The sequence below is a fragment of the Chaetodon trifascialis genome, chromosome 14 (genome assembly GCF_039877785.1).
Source record: "Chaetodon trifascialis isolate fChaTrf1 chromosome 14, fChaTrf1.hap1, whole genome shotgun sequence".
Classification (NCBI taxonomy): domain Eukaryota; kingdom Metazoa; phylum Chordata; class Actinopteri; order Chaetodontiformes; family Chaetodontidae; genus Chaetodon; species Chaetodon trifascialis.
In genome coordinates this window covers 8,384,260-8,399,784 of record NC_092069.1, presented here as the reverse complement: position 1 = coordinate 8,399,784, position 15,525 = coordinate 8,384,260, and positions in this window count along the sequence as shown.

Below are 15,525 nucleotides of genomic sequence, written 5' to 3'. Positions count from 1 at the left end.
AGCCACGTTCTCCCAGTTGTGACTGGGGCCCGGATGTAGCTGCTGAGACAAGTCAGGACAAACCCAACATGAAACTTTCAGCAGAGGAGAGAAAACACTTCAGCGGTGATTCAGTTTAATGTTGTTCTGTTCAGACTCTCTCCGAGTCATATTTCACTGAGGTCACGCTGTAATAATGTGACATGCGCACACACACGCGCACACACAGACTGATTCATTGATTATATCATGTCTCCTGCAGTCATGTCTCAGTCACATGTTCACTCTGTAACAGTGTAGCTGGCCTACTTATGGCCTGATTGAAACCTAATGAAATTTTTTAATGAGCAGTCTGTGTGACAGCCTCTGGAGGGCGAGGCTGAACTCACACACCCCGACCTGTGCATGTGTGTGCGCGCATGTAGCCGTCAATGTGCTCGTTTAAGCATGCTGCAAGAATTGAAGAAATTGGGCAGCTTGGAGCACTGTGCACGCATCTGAGCGCATGTGTGTGCGTACAGTATGAGTGAGCGTGCTTTGTTGTGTGAGCGTCCATCTCATCCATTTAAAAAGCCTCTTCTGTCACCGAGGCCTGGAAGGGACTCTGGGAAGTGCCAAGAGAATACAAGACACCAAAGACGGGATTAGCTTAACTCGAAGTGAACAACTCTGGAATAATTAAAATGGATTTTTTTTTTAATTTTAACCTCCTTCCCTCTATCAATGCCCTTCTCTTGCTACTCCTCTGCTTTGCATGCAACTCTTGTCGAAAATGTTTCCTCCCTCCCTCCTCTGCCCTCCCCTCCTTCTTTCCGTCCTGCTCCCTGCATGTAATTTTAGCTTTTTAAAATGTTTTCTCTGTCTCCTCTTCCCCGTGGAGAGCAGGAGCACATAAGTAAAGAAGCTCTTATCCTCGCGCCGACGAGTAGATAAGAATAGGAATTACAGAGGCATTCACTGGAGAGAGAGATGGAGGGGGAGTAGAAAGAGAGGGATTGAGTGATCCAGACAGAGAGGAGGAGGGAGGGTGAGAGAAGGTGAGATAGAAAAAGGAAGAGAGGAGGGGGTAGAAGGCAAGAGGAGAGGGGGAACGACAGAGGGGAAAACACAGAGCTGCACACAAAGAAAGGGACACGCAAGCTGTGCTACGCCATTCTGGGCTCGCTTGTGAATCTACTTTTTTTTTTTTCTCTCGCAGCTTGAAGTTAACAGAAGCATGACTGATAACAGGGAACTTCTAAGACGGTTCATCCAAGGACGGTGCCAACCCCTTCTCTCTCAAGGCCTATCCAAGCACAGAATATACAGGATCTGATGAAACTTTCCCTCGTGCAATAACAAGAAAATGTCATAGACAGAAATAAAAACAAGGCCAGTCATCTCCGAGATCCCCGAAGCCTCTCATGATATTACTGGATAATGCAATGCTACATTAGGAAATGTGTCTGTAAATGGGTACAAAATGTAAATTAACTCAATTTCCTTCAATTTAATTCAATACTTTTATTGTCCCCAAAGGGAAATTTGGTTTTGGCAGAGGCAGTGATTCAGTTTGCTGATCATCAGCATCATGAGCTCCCTCCTCTGCAACATTTGATACTGTCAGTGAGCTCAGGAGGGTAAAGTATTTCGACTCAATGCAGCATTGTGCTTACAGTCAACCATGTCCTCTTATGTTTATGTTTAAGTCTATGTGATTCAAGGCACCATAAATGTAATAGTGTAGGTTTACTGGCTTATGGTCGCCCTCTCTGTGTGGTAGGAAATGCTGCTGGTAGAGAAATGCTCCTAAAATGCTGTTCTGCCTTCTTCAGTGCCACTCAGAAGTGTAATGATTGGATGTGATCCATTTTACACAATTAAATTGAGCATATAATATGTAATAGTGCACCCAGCAAGCAAGTCTCCTAGACAGTGTGTTATAATACCTTGTTGATCTTCTAACTGTGCTGGCCAGCCGACCATGGCTAGCCAACTGTATGACTGACCATGAATGGAAGCACAGAAATAAAAGCAAGCGTCACGTCTAACATTCCTCCACATGACTCAGCACAACGCAGAATCACTGGGTTGCTTGAGCAGCCAGTTAGAGATGATTTAGAGGGATGATTTAAGTGTTTGCTCGATATGCAGTTTGAATGGGCACCTGCTAGCCAGCCTGGAACGAGAGTTTTGTTTTGTTGTTTGATTTTTTTGTTTGATTTGCTTTCAATTCTAAAAAATTCAAAATGCAAAAATCAGCGTGCGTTTCCTTCACTTAGCAGAGGCAGGTGTTCAGATCGAAAACAGCATTTCTGCATTTCTTTTGCTAGAGTCCTCTGCGATGGCACGCAGGTGTCATCAAGGCAGACACCTTTTTTCACACTCTCCTCATCCTTTTGTTCAGATTTTATGCAAAATTTAATATGCATAAAAAGTGGCGGTTTGAGTACAAATAGAGTGTGTTGACACCTGAAGCTATAAGAACTATAACTATATAACGAGAAGCCTCTAAGTTTAATATAATGTAAATGGAGCTTTTAAAAGGAGAGACCCCAGTGAGATCAAACACAACCCCGACTATTAATATGTCCATGCATTGCTTTCTTTATCTCTGGGCACCAGGGAAGCCAGATAACACACACACACACACACACACACACACACACACACCCACAGGTGAGTCTGTGTTATGGGCTGATCTGTAGATTAGACCCACTTCCCAATGTTCGCTGCTCCAGTATCTTGGCGATCATGTGTAGATTACTGACAGCATAATTCCCGGGGCTATCTCAGCTGATCTGCAGTGTTTCACCTGTGAATAAGACAAACCCAGGTCACAGCCATGGGGCAGCCATGATAACTGATGCGCTGCTCAATAGATTAAATCTATTGTGACCTGGGGCAGCCTGCATGCTAGATAAGGCCATATGTCACTGTCAGTGGACACAGATGACCCGAACACAGCTGATCGGGTGTGTGCTGCTGCAGGAGGAGAGCTTTTAGCATCATTAGAGACAGACGGAGAGAAAGACAGAACACACAGAGACAGAGAAAACTGATGCTTTTTCAGTTCAAAAGAGTTAGCATCTGTTCTCCGTCCTTGAAGTCCCCTCCATTGGTACACAGAACCAGCTATAGCCTGGTGCTTCTCTCATAATACAGAGCTGTGTACCCAGTCTCCACCAGTAAACTTTGAGCGGATGTGTGTGTGTGTGTGTGTGTGTGTGTGTGTGTGTGTGTGTGTGTGTGTGTGTGTGTGTGTGTGTGGATACGACTCCTGCTGGCTTTGGCGTCATTCTCCACAGCAATAAAAATAAAGTAGTCTTCTTTGCGAGTGCCTCAATATTGTGTCAGGTATGTTATCATCTCTCTCCAATTCTCTGTTCATCTCTCCACTGTCCCACTGTTGATATTGATGTTGCCGATGCTGAGGACAATATTAGAAGCAATATCAACACTTCTCGAAAGAAGACAAATCTCTGCATTGAATCTCTGAGCGCCCCACATGCCACAACGACTGTACTGTGAAAGAGATTGGGCGCATGAAAAATGTGTTGGTGCGTGTTGCCGGTCAAGAGACTAAATTTAAGATTTAAGTGTCCTTCCCATGGTTCCACATAGTAAAACTTTATGTTTATATGTGTGTAGGTCATGCCATTCATTGTATGCTTTCAGTACAGATGGCCCCGTGCACTGGGAATCAAACCTGGGATTTGTGAAGTCATGCTGTACCCATTGAGTATGCAGTATCTGTATGTATTAATGCATAAGAACAAACACATTCTTTCCGATCACCTTCTGTAATGTAGCCTAATTGTATTTGCTGCCTGCCAGGTTTTATTTGTGAGTACATTAAATGGGAATAATGACCTGATTTGATACCCAGACAGGCATAACAGGCATCCCACACTCCCACGCACACACTTTCAGATCCACATACAGCCATGTATGGTTGTATTAAACAAGCAAATTGATGTAATCCTGCACAAACATATCAGAGCTCACTTAGTCTAATTATGTTCACACATCTGAAAAAATATTCTTTAGATGCTTGGATGTAGGTACTGTACTTCATATGAATGCATATATTCACACATACAGTGTGTATTTATTTTCATGTGGCCATGATGGAAAGTAAACCTACAGCGAGGCCGCAATCAGACAAACAGGGCAATGCAGCAAAGTAATACAATAGGCTGTATTGGTGTGGCCCAAATTTGCCTGAACAGTTTTGCCCTTAGCTACAGGCAGTAACACAGGGAGGCTGCCAGACGTCATAGTTGGGCACACAACATAAATCACAACAGGACACGTGTTAGCAATAGCATTCTCCACCATCTCAATGGTAAGCAGAAGATTAGCCCAATCCTTCAAGGTGCGCATTGTTCCTGGGGTGCATTCTTTCATTTATTTCATTGGCAGGATTGATGGACTACACTGGAGCGAAACATTTCTTGAAGGATGTCCTGTTACTTTTTTTGGCTGCTGCACCAACACAGTGTTTTCAGTAAAGTGAGAAAATTTCATGTGAGAGATTTTGGTGGGCTCTCTCAGAAAAAGGGAAAATTTCTTGTTTTGTTTTTTGTTTTGTTTTTTAACTTTGAATATGGCATATTTTAGAGAAATACTTAAGATTTGAACTTTTAGGGACTTTAATAAAACATTCACATTGTTCGCCTTTCTCATTGTTATCAATATTATCATGTGCTGCATGGTCACCAGCAGCATGTGTCCACAGTACTGAAACAGATGTTGAGAGTGAGACCTGTTTCCACTGCAGTAATCAGACTGATGTTATATAAATCTTATTTAGTATGTATACATGTTGTGTTGAATGATTTCTGAGTCCAAAGACACTTCAAAAAATGATTTTTTTCAGTGTCAGCATGCACGATTACATGGTGCATGCTGACACTGATATGTGTAGTGTGTTAAAACATGAAGTATTTTGCCATTCTTAATGGTTACATTAACATCTGGCGTGCAGTGAGATGCCATATTTCTGCCCTCTAGTATAATGAGTGTTACAGCAAGCCATTATTAAAGCTCAAATAATCACAATCAACAACAACAATCAACAAACAAGTGATTTAAGCCAACAGAGTAAGAAGATTTGCATGCAGTGAGAGTAGAGATGCAATCGAATTAGATGATGTCTGATTACATGATTACATGTTAGTTTCGTTTAGGGAAGCAAGATTTCAATATATGCATGTCCACATGTTGGGTTGCACTACGTGTCTTTAGGTTTATACTATTTCACTTACTGTTCTTTTGAATACTGTGTGTGTGTGTGTGTGTGTGTGTGTGTGTGTGTGTGTGTGTGTGTGTGTGTGTGTGTGTGTGTGTGTGTGTGTGTGTGTGTGTGTATTTTAAGTGCATTAGCAGTAGTTGTAAGTGAATCATGCATCTATGCATGTGCATGCTTTTTAATGGACACTTCAGCATGCAGTCGTCCGTGGCCTTCAGCTACATTAATTGTAGAATCTACACAAGCTCCTTGAGATTTGGATTGCAAATCTTAGACAGGTGTGTTTGCAGAGTGTGTTGCTCCTCGGCCACTGCGTGTTGCACTGCTGATGCACCACACATTGCCGGACCCCACAGGCATCACAGTCTCTAACAGACTTTTAATCAAGTCAAGAATTTCTGACTCATGAGGAGATTTTTGGAAAATGTGGAAAAATTGTTTTGCTCAGTTACAGCACGCCAAAATCTAGATTTTATTCATGAATCACTCATACTAAAGAAATGTCGTGCAGTTTATTAAACAGCGTCAGCTTCATTGGAGTGAAAAATGGTTACTGCTGAACCTTGGGTGTGAATTCGAGATCAGATGGCATCTATTCAATTCAATATTCCTTTATTAGTCCCGCGAGGGGAAATTCCAATTTACAGCAGCATCAATAAAGTGGATAGAGTACTGAACAAGTGCAATGCAAATTCAAAACAACAAGTATATATACAAAAGAGTGGGATAAAAGAATAACGTCATCCTAAGAAATTGGAAATAGTATTTACAGATTGTTATGCACCGATTATTGCACCAATTATTGCACTGATTACTTGGAGCAGTTTCTGTTGTGCAGTCTGACGGCTGCAGGAAGGAAAGACCTGCGATACCGCTCCTTCACACACTTTGGATGTAGCATCCTGTCACTGATGGAGCTCCTCAGTGCAGTGAGTGTGTGTTGGAGGGGGTGGGAGTCATTGACTGTCATGGAGGACAGCTTGGCTGTCATCCTCCTCTCCCCCACCTCCTCCACCTGTTCCAGAGGGCATCCCAGGACAGAGCTGGCCTTCCTGATCAGTTTGTCCAGCCTCTTCCTGTCAGCTGCTGTGATGCTGCTCCCCCAGCAGACTACACCATAGAACAAGGCAGAGGCCACAACAGAACCATAGAAGGTCTTCAGGAGTGCCCCCCGCACCCCAAAAGACCTCAGCCTCCTGAGCAGGTAGAGTCTGCTCTGTTCTTTTTTATAAAGTGCAGTGGTGTTATGAGTCCAGTCCAGTTTGTTTTTCAGATGAACACCCAGGTACTTATAAGATGTCACCATCTCAATGTCCCTTCCCTGGATGTTCACTGGTGATGGGGGAGAGTGCGGGCGCTGACGGAAGTCCACAACCAGCTCCTTGGTTTTATCCGCATTGATCAGAAATATAATCATAATTTGTGCAAAGGAGGCTTTAAATTTACTATTGGCACTTATTGCTGCACTGTAGCTGAACTGAGACTGTATTTCAAGTCTATCATTCTTTTTTTTTTGTCTCTTTGTGTTTTATCATTGTTTGATGGATTTTTTTTTTTCATTCCTCACTGTGTTTTTAAATGTTGCTCTATGATTTCTTCACTCGATGTAATTCACCTTTCACTCTGAAAAGCATCTGTTTAAATGTTTAAAAGATGCTACGCAAGTACACTGATGGTATATATAACATTTGTAGATTTTATTAGGAAAAAAATCAAAAAAAATTTGACAAATTGATTCTGAAGCTCTTTTGGAAAATCACCGGCAAACGTGTTTAATCACATCAGGCAGCACTCGGGACTGATTTTGCATCTGAGATGATAAATTAGCGCCTGCCTGTAATGACTTTTTAACTTTCTTTTGGTGGAAAATAGTAAAAAGAAGAAGAATAATTGCCAGATGCCTGTACCCTGTGGTGAAAATCAATCAGCATACTTAGTCAGAGTGGTTATTGCTGTCACCTGAAAGATGGAGGACCAGCAGAGCAGAGGGAGGCGGAGTTGACACAGAGAATGCGAAGAAGCCTGAGGCGAGGTTTGAGTTTGTGTCTCTTGGGTCTGTTTCCTGTTTCCCTGCTGCCCTCTTCCTGTCTGTCCATCACGGTGTAGCCGGGATAGAGTATGACGCACGGCTTCCCTGTACACACCACGGCTCACATTTACTGAGACTTTTGCGCTGTCTGTCTGACTGATTCTGCGCCTGGAGGCATGCATGTTATTTATCAAGGAGGCCTCGATCAGCACTTGTTATCTGCGTGTGCCTGGTGTGTCATCAGCGAAGCCTGCTTTTATCTGTTTTTGCTAATGCATTCAAGCATCAGTGGTGCACAAAGATTTTCTAAGTGTGATTCATTACATTCAATTTGCTGGAGTTCACATAATTACACGTTAAGAGCAGCATGCATTCGATTTCTTTGCCTTTAAAGATGCAGATGTTTTACAGCTCTCTCTCCACCCTTCCCCTCCTCTGGTACAAGCATTTGATGGACCAGTCGCTCCATCTTGTCTGTTCCTCCAGCAGCTGTGGTGGCGTGGATCATTTCATTTCCTCAGAAACTGCTTAATGACTCCTACCACATTCATTTAAGGAGAAATAACTGCCCAAATAATTGTCCTCATTTGGAGTAATTAGCCACTGACTGCAAATTTTCATACAGATTGGGACCGTGAGTTGCATGGAAGAAACAGCTTACTTTGCGGTGCTGCTGTTATCTGGCTCAGAGAGTTTCGAAATGTTCGTATAATTGAATTAAAGTATATCCATTCGAGGTCCCATTGATCGCTTGTTTTGGAACTATCCAACATATCCAGCCCAGTCTCAAGCCCAATTTTGTAATAGCCGCCAATCCACCAGAGGATAGCGTGTCAGTGGGACGATGTGTGAAGGTGCAGTACCAGCAGAGGGCGATAATGAGCGCTGGGGCAGGAGGGGACCAGCGGGTGCACGCCTCAGCGTGATACCAGGGTGCCCATAGAATTCTCTGTTATTCAGAACATCTCAGTAATTCTCATTTATGGTGGCTTCGGCATTGAGTTTGACAGTTAATTCTTGAAATTCTTTACTTTAAAATTAAGGTTAGGATCATATATTTTCTGATTAAGGGTTGAGCTGTCAAAATTATTCATCCCATTGTGACATAAGAGAGATAGTTTGACATTTTTGCTTTCTTGCGAAAAGATTCATGATAAGACCAACACCACTCTCACATTGTGATGAAGGTAAGTATGCCAGCAGCTGGTTTGTCACTGTGAGTTTACCAGGCAATCAGGAGAGACTGACTTGGCCAAGAAATGGTCCATCAGACAACTACAACAACAACTATTGTGGTGTTGCAGGTCACAATATGCTTTTTATATATTGCTGTTTTTATACTATTGGGTCTGCTATGAGTTAAACAAGCAAGTCTAAGCGTATTAATTAGTGAGTATTCGAGGTGCTGGTTAGAGTTTTTCTTAAATTTGGTCAGAGCCAAGCTAGCTGTGGTTCTATCTGTTTCTGGTCTTAGAGCTAAACTAAACTGACTGGATGCTCACCGGCTCACCACAAAAACATGAAAACATCCAACTTCGAACAAAACTGACATCTTTTCACTTTTCCTATGAAGGTTCAATGCTGATTGTGTTTCCATAAACTGCAATTAGCCAGAAATAAAGAAAATAGTTTTTGCCTAAATACTAACAATGTCATCACCACATGTGAGCCCAATCAAAAGGAATCTTTTGTATATTCAACACTCAGTGGCCGCTTCATGAGGTGCACCTGATTAATAGAATAATCACACAAGCTCAGCCATAAATTCAGCTTTTACGTTGCCTTTCATGCTCAGGGGTTTTTACACTGTCAAAGAGGGATTACTTCAATTATATGTTTTAGCATCAGGGTCATAGCTGGTGGTGGCATCATACTGAGCTGTTTACATTCAGAGGTGTTTCTAATATTCTGACCCTCTAATGTAGGAAAAAAAAGACGGAAAATTTGAAACGTCTCTCAATATAATGTAGTTCAGTACAACAACACCTTCGGTAATAAACATATAATTGAATTTCTACATTTTTCAACTCTGTCGACAAACACTGAATGCTATCAACTTCAAAAGAGCAGAATTTACAGCAGAGCTGTTTTATTGAATTGCATGAGACTGTACCTAATAAAGTGGCCACCGACTGTAAATGAGTCTCTGCCTTAACACACACATTTATAACCTCTACATCAACATGAGCTCCAACACTGATCTGGAACTCATTGAGCCCCTGTCCTATGCTGACCACACCTACACAGCACCAGAACGCCACAGGAAAACAAATCATCATCTCGAGCAGTAAAGGCTTGTTAAAACAAAAGATCATGCTATTCCAGAGCTGCTGCCCAGGAACACAGCAGTATTGGGCTGTAATGCACTTGGACTGCGGAGCTAAAGTGCTTTGACTAAGTGCTCCATCTGCCACACTGTATCTAACACAGGTATAACTATGTTTCCCAGAATAGAGCAATAGAACAAACTACGTTGGCTGAAGCTCCCAGACTCTCATCTTTCCTTCCAGGCAGAAACTGATGTATCTATAGGCAGCTATTTCAAATGTGCTCTATCTCCATTCAGTCAGCCCACAATGTACAGAAATATTCACCCATAGAGAAATGCTGGTGAATTATCACATAGCGTGATGCTGTTTGGAGGCATAATTCAGTCCAGTGTGAGTTAGCGCTGAGAGGAGAGGGGGAATGCACTGCATTCAAAAAGCCTATTTAAGACTAGATTTGAAGGGAAATGTGAGGGTAAACACTAATTCGACATTTCAGCTTGTCAGCCCCTTCACGTTGGGCTCGTGTGCTCTTACAGCTCGAGTTTTGTCGAATTAGAAAATATTGAGTGTAATCATCAAAACACTGGAATTACCAGTTCCAATTCAAAAATGTCAGCGTCGGCCTTGAAAAACAGCCATTTTCTCAGACAAGAAAGAAGAAAGGAACAAACAAAACTAAAATTTGAACTAAAAGATTACATGCTATATTATGTTTTGGGAAATTCTTGGGACCTTGTAGAATTTAAGCAGTCTCTCGCCCAGCTCGGCTTTGAAGCTCAACCCTTCGAGGCTCTTTCTTCGAGTGGTTTTATTAAAGCATTATCAGCTACTGTGGGGGTGGGGTGGGGGGTCAGTTTTTGAGCATGAGTGGAGTCTCATTCCGCGAAAAGTCATTTGTAAGTTATTTTTCTGGCAATCTGGCAGCATTGATTCATGGCACAGCACATTAAATGTTTCCATTTCACCAGCAAAATGGACAATTAGGTAAGTTTCAGGAGGCGTACAAACTGCATTCTCTGCCAGGTTTGACAGACGCCGCCTCAGCTATGACACCAAACTGTCTGCATTTGTGTGTGTGTGTTGTCATAGCAGGTGAATTAACTATGGTTATATTCCATAAGGTAAGGTAATCCAGTGAGCCAGCACACACAATGCAGCAGCCATTGTTAATGTTATCAAAAACACCTTCTTCTCCTGCTATGACATGCCTGAATGCCTTGAAAAAGGTCTATTACTGTAGGCTTTCTGTCCACACTAATATTTGCCAGTGATCAGATCAGATTTGTGCGTCCACACATCACTAGCTCAAAAACTTCATCATCTCACCCTCCAAACAGCCACACTGTCAAGTGCTGAGATTGGCTGGTGCACTGGGGAAGGCTGCTTTACATCCATGACGAGTGACACAAAAGACACTTTGAAATCCGATTTGAGTGACCAGAGCGCCTACGATGAGATGCAAATCACAGATCAGATCAGATTTGCAAAGACTGTATTTGAAAATCAAAGATCAGTGAATCTAGATACAGTCTAGATCAGATGACAGTCTGAAAAAAGCCTTCTCCACTGATGTAATACACCTGGGAGACACCCATGGTGCACTGCTGCAATGTTTACTGTTTCTACACAGTGCAAGTAGCATGTTGTGTTGTTTTGAATTGTGTAAGACTTTAAGAGTTCTTTCTACACACTTTCAATAAGTCTATGACTCTATCAAGAAAAAAAACACAATGCAGTGTTGTGAATTTAAATCAGCCATGACAATGGAATAATGCATCTTAAGAAAGGAAAAATAAACAGAACATGGAAAAAGTTGCCAATATGACATGTCGCTGTCATTGTCTTATGATGGCAGCATTTTGATTTAGTCAGACAGACTAAATTTACTTATTCATGTATCACCACGAAGAAAACAACAAGCAACACAGTTCATTTAACCACCTTTTTATATAGCCTCACACTCTACTTTGCATGGAAAAATCTTTTTTCACGGGACGTGATGTCACAAAGTGGTATCCAATTTACCAGACAGCATTTGGAGCTCTCACACCCTCCTGCACTCGCACACTTTGGGTGACACTGATTAAAGTCTGCAAGGGTTCAGTGCTTAGGGTTTAGGGGGGAATGCTGGAGCTGGTCCATAGAAATTATGCACAGTCGGAGAAGAAGTGCTACCTGGGAGACAATGTTCAGGGCTTAAATGAAACCCTGACATTTCCTCCCTTTAAAATAAGCAGGAAAGACAGGTTCCATCTGTGACTGATCAAGAAAACAATAGCAGTGCTCCAGTCACTGATTATCAGTATTTACGAAGGTAAGAACTTGATGCCATGAAACAAATCTGATGGCGTCTACACACTCATTTCATTTCATTAGTCACCAGACAGTCTTATCAACACACTGGGGTGAAAGACATTATCGTCACTGAAGGCATTCACATTTCAGTTTGTGAGTGTGGAGGATGACGAGCGGGGGGGGGGGCGGGGGGGGGGGGGGGGGGGAGCATGAGTGCAAGAAAATTAGGGACAGAGTGTGTTTTTGTGTGTGTGAGGGAGAATAGGAGAGGGGTGAAATCATTAATTCCTGGCACTGAGGAAGGGAAGCTTGGCCAGTGTGAGGAGAGAGGCTGACACACACACATACACACACAGGATTGGTTTTGCACAGATCAACAGTGCCCCCTGTGTCTGCATCACAGGATTGTATCATCACTGACAAAAGATCTTCCAGCTGTACTTCCATATATCTGTATATGATCCAATTTAGGTTTATTTATCTATCTATCCAGTTAGGTGCTTTTCCAGTTGATATTGTGTCTGCCTGCTAATGAAGCCGTCACTATTTGTTTTTAATAGCACTCAGCAGCCCCAAAAGACATGCGCAGGGAGTGAAGGGAAACAAGAAACGAACAGACACAGAGGGAGACCTGTTTCATCACCACATTGATGAAGACATCAGCCTGTCCTCTGAGGGGAGTTTGATGTTATGTTGGAAGCCAAGCAGCAGCCGCAGCCGCCAAAATAGAGCTGAGAGGAATCCACAGTCCACGAGGAGAACAGGGTGTGGCTTTCAATCAGTGTCAAAGATGATGGATTCAGCAGATGCATATTCCTATAGGACCATTTGTCTCATTTTCGTGTACTAATAAGAACTTTAGTACTTTGTGCACCACTGCATATATTATGCTCCCTGATTCTCCCACAGATGGCGTGGTGGTCCACATTTATTTTGGTTGACAATTTACGAACTGAAACCAGCTGTGCAGGACAGACACACGATTCCAATGTACATTTTGATCATTGAGGATTTGTAAGGGTTAATATCAGACCTGATGTTTCTACATGGCGGCTTCTCACGCCAAGAGCGAGTTTCCTCAGCCGAGGTTAAACATTCTGCCCCGATGCTTCACCTGATACCAATTTATCATGTCCTGCCAGAATCTTACCATCCAGGCAAACAGCTCCTGGGGTTGAACGGACTCACACACCCTACACCACAATAAGGTGGTTACTGAGGTGACAGTTAAGACATGGGCCTAAGTAGACACTGTTTAGTCATCTAGACATCTATTAAATGTGTGTATTGCAGATACATTTTATTACCAGATGCAGACAATATTCAGTAAGATCCCATTTAGACACAGTGTGAAAATAATGCAAGTTAACACAACGTAAAATCACAATGCATGGCTGCATCTGTACTACACACACACACACACACACACACACACATATATAAGACACCGAGAGGCTGAGAGGCTGTCTGTGGCAGTACTTTGAATATTCACATGACTGGCTGCACTCCTCTGATGAATTTCAATGTAATTGTACATTGACCTCCTCGTGTGTGTGAGACACAAAAGTGAATTGATCTTCTTCAGCAGCTAATCCACAGCTGATAGCACGTACTGTAAGTCTCCATTAAGTGTAACTCTTTCCCTCTCGCTCGCTCTCATACACACACGTATCATATTTATGCTGCCCCCGTATCTGAACTAAATTAACTACCAAAGCCCTAATTCAAACCTCCCTCCATGCTCTACATTTATCCTGATTCCTAAGCCAATGGCTTTGTTCAACGCAGAGGTCAGTCTATAGCTAAAACCGTCGGTGGAGTGAGACAAATCGTCTGAATATTTAATGGCTTCTATTTCTATGGATAACTGCCTCTGAGTCACCCTTCACTCAGTGCATTCAGTGTGTATATCTGTGTGTGAGTGTGAGAGGGAGAGAGAGAGACGTTACACCAGCCCATCTTACAAACAGATCTAGTGATTTCTTAATGAGAGTTTCTGACTTGCAAAGGTCACAACCGTTTCTGAGAGGAGGCGATAGAGGAGAGGCCAATTAATGCATACGTTTTCATGTAGTGAGATAAATCCCTCAGGATCACAGCATGGTAAACCAGACTCTGTGGACTGAGAGGAGTGTCACAAATTCTGATCCTAATGTGTGTGAATGAGATATTTTTTTTATTCTTGGTCAATGAAAACAAACGCACAATCTTGGGATTTAATCAAATCTATAATAGACAAAACTCAATTAAGGAACTTAACAAGAGCTGACAATCTTCTGACCTCCACTGGTTTAACTTCTCACGTTGCTGTGATGTAAAGGTGTTACTTCAGAGTGTGTCAAGGCAGCATCACAATGAAACTGTACATGGACATTACTGAGTTGCATTATTTGCTGTCAGCTGATCAGACACACAAGGCCACCCCCATCAGCAACATGCACACACACTCTTCTTCTTTGAGCACTGTTTTAAGACAGTTCAGTCTTTCATATTAAACCTGTCGAGGCTTGGATCATTTTTGGATGGCTACAGACGGTGTGTTTGGTCTGACTTTATAAGTCTGCTGAAACAAACTCCTACCTGCAGGGGAATGTAAGTCAATTAGGAACTTAAAATGTGGAAGTTGCTTATAAAAAACTTTAGTTACATTCACTGTGCCGTTTCCTGGTCTCTCACTCCTGCAGGAGATTAATTGACTTGGTGGGACTTATTTGTCATGCTATTTGTAGAAATTGCTTTTTTAAGATTTGCCTCAAAGTGAAGTTGTTCTGTTAGCGTTAATGACAAAATGACTGGTTTGATTAAGTGGGAAAAAATGACTTTGTGCTCTGTGAGGCAGAACAAAGAGGGAAAATGTGCATCATGCTATGGATTTCTAAATCAATTTTTGCTAATGAATTCATTGGAAATAGTGAAACCTAAATGCTTATTTGGAATAAATTAATAAGCCACATGAAGAGCTGTTACAGAGCATAATGGTAACCTTTTACACTAATTCAGGATAATTAACATTTCAAGGATCTCCTGAGACAGCGCTATAAGCTTGAAACTGGTTGGTTTTCTTGCATGTTGTGTATCGTTGTGTTCCATTTACAGATTTACAGCCGCTGAGCAATTAATTTTTTCACCCCTTGCGCTGATGTAGCTTTCAACCAGTTTCCATCAGTTTGATTTTTTTCCACACTGTTCTCAGGTCAGAAGTGTAATTTATTACTGAACAGAAGCATAAAGCAAGATAACGGTGCTGTTACATGCAGCGGCCCGGCACTCTTCATTTTTGTGAGCAGTTTCATTGTTTTGTGTGAAGTTTATTGTTTTCATGTGTTCAAGTAGTAGTCACACAAAACCACTACAGCAGACCAGAGCTATTCTCTCTCAATGGGCATCCTGAATGTGCATTTTATAAGGTCTACATTCTTTGGGAGGCCCAACGCTGTCCCGAGCCTAGACGGAGTACCCTCCCCCAGGCATAGCACACAGATGACAGGAAACAGAAGACTGGACTACTAGTTAAGCTTTGGGCTAACCTCTTCAAACCTGCCACCTCAATCTCTGTCTTGCTAACTTCACCAGTCGCTTATCAACCAAGTGGAAGAGATAAGAACTAGCACAGCCTAGAATATGCTGTGCAATGACAATAACAGAGACTTGCTGATCAAACAATTTACTTCAGAAGAGCAGAGGCCAAGGAATTTAAATTTAACACCATTAACACCAAG